Source organism: Octodon degus, unplaced genomic scaffold (assembly GCF_000260255.1).
Source record: "Octodon degus isolate 3935 unplaced genomic scaffold, OctDeg1.0 scaffold00280, whole genome shotgun sequence".
In the NCBI taxonomy this organism is placed as follows: domain Eukaryota; kingdom Metazoa; phylum Chordata; class Mammalia; order Rodentia; family Octodontidae; genus Octodon; species Octodon degus.
Genome location: NW_004524856.1, coordinates 652380 through 661681, shown reverse-complemented (window position 1 = coordinate 661681; position 9302 = coordinate 652380). Strand labels below are relative to the sequence as shown.

General features: G+C 46.1%; 1 protein-coding gene and 1 pseudogene across 1 annotated transcript in view; one reads left to right on the top strand and one right to left on the bottom strand.

Annotated features, from left to right (window-relative positions):
• The window catches only part of Ercc6l (ERCC excision repair 6 like, spindle assembly checkpoint helicase), a 39897-nt gene that overhangs the window by 26284 nt on the left and 4311 nt on the right, over positions 1 to 9302 (bottom strand). The gene's annotated exons all lie outside the window — the stretch shown is intronic.
• On the top strand, positions 3271 to 5954 carry LOC105741070 (annotated as a pseudogene).

Below are 9302 nucleotides of genomic sequence, written 5' to 3'. Positions count from 1 at the left end.
ACACACACAAATAAATAAAAATTAAAAAAAAAATAAAGCTGAAAAGGCTAGCCAAATAGCTCAATGGATTAAAGCGCCTGCAAGCAGGCGCAGCGGCTGGGGGTTGATCCGACAATTGAGACTGGGCATGGTGGCACACACCTGTAATCCCAGCTCTTGGGAGGCTATAAACAGGCGAAACACTATGAGTCCAATCTAGTAGTAAGACCCTAAACAACCGGTAGACCCTTCCCTAAAATACAGTAAATAAATAAATAAAGCTTACAAAAATAAATAAATAAATAAAGCTGAGTGTGGCACTGCATGCCTGTAATCCCTGTACTGGGGAGGCTGTTCAACGCAAAGATATCATATCACTTGGCAATTAAACTCTTGGTACACACCCAAGAGAAATGAACGCATGTCCACGAAAATCTGTATAGGAATGTTCACAACAGCACTGTTCATAATAGCCAGAAAGTGGAAACAAACTAAGTGGCTAACAGCTGATAAACGGATCAAATGTGGTACACAAGATCAGAACCATAAGATTCCACTTACATGAAATGTACAAATAAACCTACATATACAGGAAGATTAGTGGCTGCACAGGACTGGAAGCTGTGGCTAAGAACTTTTTTTTGAGGCACTGCAGATTGAACCCAGAGTCTGATGGCATGCTAGATAAATGCTCTACCCCTGAGCTACTTCCCCAGAGCTTTTAGAACTTTGAGACAGCATCTCACTACAGTCGTGCAGGCTGGCATCAAATTGCGATCCTCCTACCTCAGCCTCCAAGTAGCTGGGATCACAGGTGTGCATCAACATGCACATCTTTGGGGGATAGTAAAAATATTATAAAATTCACTGTGGTGATAGATACACAACTTGAATAAACTAAATGCACTGGTTTGTACACTTTAAATGAATGCTTTATACAGATGTCATATGAACCGGATTTCAGCTGCTGAACCTGGGTAGTGGCATCTTGTAATCTCAGCACCTGGAAGGCAGAGGTAGGAGGATCATCGTGTTCCAAGCCATCCTGGCCTACAGGGCGTCCAAAGCCAACCTGACCTGTATAGTGAGATCCTGTCTCAAAAACAAAAACAAAAGTCTGTTAAGAGAAAGGGAGGGGGCTGGTGAGATGGCTCAGTGGTCTAAAGCACCTACTTAGAACAAGCTTAGCAAAGTACATGGACCGTGGTTCGATCCCCCAGCACCACATGCCAGCCAGCCCCACTCCCTGGTGGGCTGAGCTGGCCACACATACAATAAATAAATGTAAAATAAATAAATAAATAAAATTTTTTTAAAAAAGAGAAAGGGAGGTGGCTGGGGAGATGGCTCAGTAGAATAAGCACTTCCTTGGCAAGCACAAGGGTCTGAGTTCAATCCCCGGTTCCACCAAAAAATGAAAAAAAAAAAAAAGAGAGAGAGAGAGCAAGGGAGAAAGCCACGAAGAGGGGGAACACACAAAAGATCCAGCAAACTAGCAAGAGAACAAATAAGGAAAACAGAACACAGATTTAAAAAAGAAAAATGGGGGCTGGGGAGATGGCTCAGTGGAATAAGCACTTGCCTGGCAAGCGCAAGGGCCTGAGTTCAATCCCCAGTTCCGCAAAAAAAAAAAAAAAAAGCTACAACAGCTAAACCCAGCCTGGACTGTATAGCAAGACCCTGTGTCAAAAACTACTCCTCCACACACATGCACACACGCACACTCACACCTGCACAGACACGCACACACGCACACACACAAACATGTTATAAAAGCTGTGGAAAAGAAAAAGACAAAGATGACATGAAAGTAGGACACTATCATTAGACAAGAGAAAGGGACTAAGAGGGACAGGTGGCATGGAGGGCAATAAGGGGAGCTATATGACCAAGATAATGTTATACATATGCATGGGAAAAAAGCTGGATGTGGTAGCACATGCCTGGAGCCCCAGCCACTCAGCAGACAGACAGGACTGCTTGAACCAATGCATTTGCGATATCCTGGGCAGCATAGTGGGACCCCTGTCTCTAAAATAACAGCAAGGCTCGGCGGTGCATGTCTGTAATCCCAGCTACTTGGCAGGGTGAGGCAGGAGGGTCATAAATTCCAAACCAGCCCAGGCAATTTAGTAAGTACTGTCTCTAAACAAAATTTTTAAAAAAGGAGAGAGCCTGATGTAGTCCAATGTAGAGCGCTTGCACAGGTCTGGCCTGTCTAGATGCCTTCCCGAAGCCTTAGGCAGTCAGGAAGGAAGCAGGGAGGTACCTGGTCTAGGGTGTGCGATGCTGGGATTAAAGATGTGATGCTGGGATTAGGGGTGCCCCGCCCTGGGTGTGGGTGCTACCTGCCCAAAGGGTAGGTAACCTGCTTGGAATATAAGGGACAGAAAAAATGCTGCTGGCTGCTTCTGCTGTTTTGCTACTTGTCTCCTGCTGCCTCCTACCTGCTCTGTGATGCCCTTCTGCCAGGCCACCCTGCCTTGGAGCCTGCCACCTACAGACTGAAATCTCTACACACTGTGAGCCAAAATAAGCTTTTCCTTGTTTGAATTTGGGTGTTGGGTGTTTTGTCTCAGCAATGCAAAAAGTAACTAAGATGGGGGGCCGGGGAGATGGTGCAGTAGAAATAAGAGCTTGCCTGGCAAGTGCAAGGTCTTGAGTTCAATCCCCAGTTCCTCAAAAAAAAAATAATAATAATAAATTGAGGGGCCAGGGAGATGGTTCAGTAGAACAAGCGCTTGCCTGGCAAGCACAAAGGCCTGAGTTCAATCCCCAGTTCCATCAAAAAAAAAAAAGTAACTAAGATGGCCAGGTATGGTGGCACAGTGTGTGATCCCAGCACTAAGGAGGCTGAGGCAGGAGGGTTACCATGAGTTCCAGGCCAGCCTGGGCTACAAAGTGAGCTCAAGGCCAGCCTAAACTGTATAGTGAAGCCCTGTCTCAAAAGACCAAAGACAAAGCAAAACACTAAGATACCTAGTATGTACCAGGGCCTTACTACCACAAAATAAAACACCCTCCTAAATGTTATACAGTACAGGAAAGAAAAAAAACTATAGAGATGCTATATGACAGAAACATTGAATAGACAGTATATAGTGTTACTAAGGGAAAATGCTATAATAGGTTTAGAAAAAAGATGTCCTAACAGGAGACAGGGCTACACCAAAGATGAAAGAAGAAATAGATGCGACAAAGAGACTACATGTGTGACAGTGTGTGGGCAACAAGAACAGGCCAGAGAGAGTCTCGAGCGAGCAGGAAGCTGTCGAGTGCGGCAGCGGAGCAATGCCTAAATCAAAGCAACTTATTTCTTCAAGCTCTCAGGCAGCGATTCTGACAGCGAAGTTGACAAAAAGTTAAAGAGGAAAAAGCAAGTTACTCCAGAAAAGCCTGTAAAGAAGCAGAAGACTGGTGAGACTTCAAGGGCTCTGTCATCTTTTAAGCAGAACAGCAGCAGCCGAGATGATAACATGCTTCAGATTGGGAAAATGAGGTATGTCAGCGTTCGGGACTTTACAGGGAAAGTTCTAATTGATATTAGAGAATATTGGATGGACCCAGAAGGTGAAATGAAACCAGGAAGAAAAGGGATTTCTTTAAATCCAGAGCAGAGGGGCCAGCGGAAGGAGCAGATTTCTGACACTGATGATGCAGTAAGAAAACTGCAGAATCTGAGTCATAAAAACCTGTACTGTTGTAGTTGTTTTACTCTGTCTTTTTACATTGGCTTTTGTTTTCTAAATGTTGTTTTCCAAGCTGTTGTATATTTAGATTGCAGAACAATTTGTAAGATGAATACTTTTTTAAAATGTGCATTATTAAAAATGTTCTGAGTGAAGCTAATTGTCAACTTTATTAAGGAGGATCGCTTTGTGCCCACCACCTAGTGTAAAATAAAATCAAGTAATTCCAAAAAAAAAAAAAAGAAAGAACAGGCCAGAGAGCAACAGGAGGGGGTGAAGCAAACAAGGGCATGACAAAGACAACAGGCAAAAGAGCAGGGGACTGACAAGGCCATCAAATGGGTGACAGAACGCTGCCAGAGAAAACTGCCAAAACAGAGAGGTTAGGGCCGGGGAAATGGCTCAGTAGGATAAGTGCTTGACTGGCAAACTCAAGGATCTGAGTTCAATCCCCGGTTCCGCAAAAAAAAAAAAAAAAAAAAAAAACAGAGGGGTCAGGGTGGGCGAAACAAATAGTGTGTGGAATGGGGAGGCAGATGGAAGGGAGGAGAAAGGAGGGAAACAAAGAGAAAGGCGGGAACACACAGGAGGGCAACAGAGTGCACAATACAGACCCTGGGTGGCACAGAGTTAAGTGGACAATGGAGAGATGGTGGGCAAAAGTGAGATGAAGGCGATCGCGAGGGGGGTGGGCAGTGGAGAGAACTGGGTAACAAAGGGTCGCAAGGGGGGTGGGCAGTGGAGAGAACTGGGTGACAAAGGGGAGGCAAACCAGGCACAGCTGTGCATGGCCAACTGTAGCACTGAGGTAGTCTAATATAGGAGGATCCCAAATGCAGGCCCAGCCTGAGCAATCTAGTAAGGCCCTGTCTCAGAGCTAAAAACTAAAAAGGGAGTAGGATATAGCTCCAGTGGGAGAACAGAGCATGTCTAGGTTGGCTCCCCAGTACCACAAAAGCAAGGGAGGGCAATGGAATGTATATGTGGGCAAAAGAGGAGGGAATGGGTAGATACAAGAGAAAGAGCAACAGAAACAGTGAGCAAAACATCAGCAAAGGGGCCAGGGAGATGGCTCAGTAGGATAAGCGCTTGACTGGCAAACGCAAGGATCTGAGTTCAATCCCTGGTTCCGCCAAAAAAAAAAAAAAACCATCAGCAAAGAAGGGGCGTGACACAGAACACTAGATGGGTGACAGCTCTGACAACAGAATGCAAGCAGGCAGGTGAGAGAGCCTCAATAAGTTTCAGAGACAGGCGAGCAACATAATCACTTGACCTTATGCATGGACAGCCTTCCAGGCATCACTGCCTTTCAGTTCCGAGCCCCTTATCCCCTGGATAGTCTGACTATTAGTGGGCCTGGGGATCAAACCTAGGCCCTTGGCAGTGAACTACATCCCCAGCTTTTTTTTTCCCCTGAATTTAGGACAGGGTCTACAGGGTTTCACTACGTAGATTGGACTTACAGTGATTCTCCTGTTTTCAGCCTCCCAAAGCGCTAGGATTACAGGTGCATGCCACCAAGCCCAATCTCAATCGCCCTCTCAGGGCAACCCCGGGGTGGGGCTGGCATAGCATGCCAGGGTTGTAGCTGCTTGCTCTGCCTAAGCAGGGCTTTAATCTGCTGAGCTATCTGGCCAAGTCTAGAAGGATTTTTTTTTGGGGGGGAGGGGGGGCTGGCTCATGCTGCCTTAAGGGAGGGCCTGGTACAGCATGTGGAGCTGGGGATTGAACCATGGTCCTCTGCACCTGACTGAGTTGGCCCCAGCAGGCTCTTTAAACAACTGAGCTAGCCCGCAAGCTCCCTCTTTTTATTTTTTGAGACAGGGTCTCGCTAGGTTACAAGGTTGCCCAGGCAGGTACTGAACTTGTGAACCTCCTGCCTCAGCCTATAGAGCTCAGGGATTAGAGTATGCACCATGCTGGGCTCCAGATTAACCTTTCCACACCTGCTCTGTGCTAACTAACAGACTGAGCACCCCTTTTCTACAGCACAGGTGGCTGTATCTGTGGGGCCTGCCCCTAGCCACAGACTCACAGGAACATCCCTAATAACCTTGAAGCCTCTGCCAGGCCCAGGAGGAATCTCGAGACCACCCTCCTGCCACAACCCATCTCCTCAATGCTCCATGGCCCCAGCCCCAGGCTCTCCAGCTCGGTGCCTGCGCCTCAGGTTGCTACCCAGGGGCCCTGCAACTGTGCGCCAGCTCCAACCAGCCCAAAACACAGGAGGCTGTGCTAGCCAGTGGGCTGACCCACACCCACTCCAAGTCTGCTCTTCCTTAAGGCATCTTCCTTAGCCTGGGTACCATCCAGAGTTCCTCAGACCTGATCACACAGATGATTTATCAGTTTAATATTTTTTCTTTTTGATACAGGGTCTCGCTACACAGTTCAAACTCAGTGATCCTCCTGTCTCAGCCTTTCCTGCGCTGGGATTACAGGCGTGCACCACCACGCCTGGTTTTGGTGGTGGTCACGGTGCGTGGGGTTCTGGGGCTGACACAGCTTGCAGTACTGGGGATCGAACCAAGGCCCTTGTGCTTACCAGGCAGGTGCTTATACCACCGAGCTATCTTCCCAGTCCAGTTTCATAATTCTTTATATTAAAATTCCTGTTTCATTTGTACAAAATAGTGTTTGTAATTAGGATATCATGTCCGCATCTTGTACAGCAATTAACCACTAGGAAGAATGTATGAATGTGTTAATTATTGCAACTATCCTACCAATTTGGTTTGAAACTGTCTCATTGCTATTTGTTTTTCAATAACATTATGGGGGGAAAAATTCCTGTTTCAATCTGCTGTGCAGTTTCTATCTTCTAACTGGACCCAGAATGACAGTGAAAAAAGGAAAAAGAAGGGTGGGAAATGAGAGAATGGGTGACAGGGAAATGGTGGGCAACAGAAAGAGAATGGAAGAGACAGAAGTAGAGACCATAAGTGACCAAGAAAGGGGAAGGGGTGACAGAGGAACAGAGAGTGGGGACAATGACAGAGTGATAGAGATGGGGTGGCAGAAAGCAAGAGGATGGCAAGAAAAATGAAAGCTAGGGGGCCTTCCCATTAGCTCAGTTATTTACATGCCTGCTTAAAAAAGCAGTGAGGCTAAAGCTGCTCTGGTTCGAACCCAGATACTCCAGCCAAACCAGAAATGCCCTAAAGGCATGTTCAAGCCACAAAATAAATAAATAAATAAATAAATAAATAAATAAATAAATAAATGCATGCTAGCCAGTAGGTCAGTGTGAGCAGGAGGCAGGTAAGAGAAACAGAACCTGAAAGCAGGACAGGCAGTGTGAGCAACAGACAGGGTGGGCGAGAGAGCCGACGGGCAGGTATCACCAAGGGAGAGTGTGAGTGGCACAGAGAGAGGCACAAGAGTCACTGTATGTGGCAGAAGTTCAAAGTATGTGACAAAGAGAATGCATGCAAGCCAGGCATGGTGATGCATGCCTGCAATCCCAGCTGGTCTGGAAGCTGAGGCAGGAGCATCGCAAGTTCCAGCTCAGCCTGGACAACTGAGTGACTAAGGAAAACCCTCAAAATACAAAATATAGGGCTGGGGAGATGGTTCAGTGGAATAAGCGCTTTCCTGGCACGCGCAAGGACCTGAGTTCAATCCCCGGTTCTGCAAAATAAATAAATAAATAAATAAATAAATAAATAAATAAATAAAATATATAGGGGCTGGGGAGATGGTTCAGTGGAATAAGCGCATCCTTGGCAAGTGCAAGGGCCTGAGTTCAATCCCCAGTTCTGCCAAAAAAAATAAAATAAATAAAAATAAAAAATATAAAAGGGCTGGGGGGCAGCCGGGGAGGTGACTCAGTAGGATAAGCGCTTGACGGGCAAATGCCAGGATCTGAGTTCAATCCCCAGTTCCGCAAAAAAAAAAAAAAAAAGGGCTGGGAATGTAGCTCAGTGTGAAGGCCCTAGATCCAATTCCTAGTACTACCAAAAAAATTAAAAGGGCTGAGTATGTAACTCAGTGGTAGAGTTCCTAGCATGTGTGAGACCCCAGCTTTAATTCCCAGAATCTGTCTCTCTCAAACACTCATACACACACACATACACACACACACACACACACACACACACACACGATTTTTGTGCATTACAGATTAACTCCACCTTCATTTAAACCTCTTTTGAGTCTTTCCAACCACCCAAAGTTGCAGCTTGCCCACAGAGTCCATCAGGAGCACAGCCAGACAACACTGATGGCACCGTGTAGAAGCCCTTGTTTGAAAGCATGCAGAGTGCCTCAGTTTCTCTTCTCTCGATGCTGGGACAAATACCTGACACGCGAAATGAAGGAAAGGTTTATTTAGCTCACAGTTACGAGAGGTTTCAGTCCATACTCAGCTGGCTCCAAGGCAGAGTGGCACACAGCAGACAGCAGCCCTTCAGGGTAGCAGCGAAGGGCACGGCGCAAAGGCGTGGCAGCAGCTCTAGCAGCTAGCTTCTCCTCCCTCCTCACATTGCAATGCAAATTACCTGCCCCAGGGCCGGTGCAGCATCTCATTAAAATTATGGAAAATAAAATAAAATACCTCACCCACAATAATCAATCACAAACTCCAGAAGCCGCCCAGGACTGCAGGAGGCTTTGGGGGGACAACTGGACACAAACCATAACACAAAGGTACCTCAGACACAGAGCTCATAGGGGAAGGAATGGAGGGAGGGCGCAAACCACTTAGCCTTAGGGCCTGCGTAGCCTGTGGTACCTGCAGACAGCAGACTGAGATCCCCCACCCCAATAGTAACTATTTTGGAAAAAAGTGAAAGTTCTGGGGGCTGGTGAGATGGCTCAGTGGTCTAAAGCACCTACTTAGAACAAGCTAAGCTAAGCAAAACACAGGGACCGCGGTTCAATCCCCAGCACCACATGCCAGACAACCTCGCCCCCTGGTGGGCTGAGCTGGCCACACACACACACACACACACACACACACACAAAATAAATATTTTTTTAAAAAAATGAAAGTTCTGCTTTTCAGTTCAGACCTAGGGAGCCTATGTCTCGATATTTCTTTTCTTTTTTTTTTCTTTGCGGTACTGGGGATTGAACTCAGGACCTTGTGCTTGCCAGGCAGGCACTTATTCTACTGTGTCTCCATATTTCTTTTCTTTTTTTTTTTTTTTTGGCAGACTGGGGATTGAACTCAGGCGCTTGCACTTGCCAGGGAAGTGCTTATTCCACTGAGCCATCTCCCCGGCCCCATTCCATATTTTTTAAATAACCACTAGGAAGACAGTATGCAATGTGTTAATTATTGAAACTGTTCTACCAATTTGGTTTGAAACTGTCTCATTGCTATTTGTCTCTCAATAAAATTATGGGGAAAAAAATGGAGGGGAGGACATAAAAATTTTAAATGCACTACGTCCATGTGCTAACTCCTCATAATACATGTAAGAATTAAATACTGCAAACATGTACTAATAAATAATTAAAAATTTTAAAAAAGGGGGGCCGGGGATGTGGCTCAGTAGGATAAGCGCTTGACTGGCAAACGCAAGGATCTAAGTTCAATCCCCGGTTCCACAAAAAAAATAAAAAATAAAAATTAAAAAAAGGGGGGCCAAAGAGATAGCTCAGTGGAATAAGCACTTGCCTAGCAAG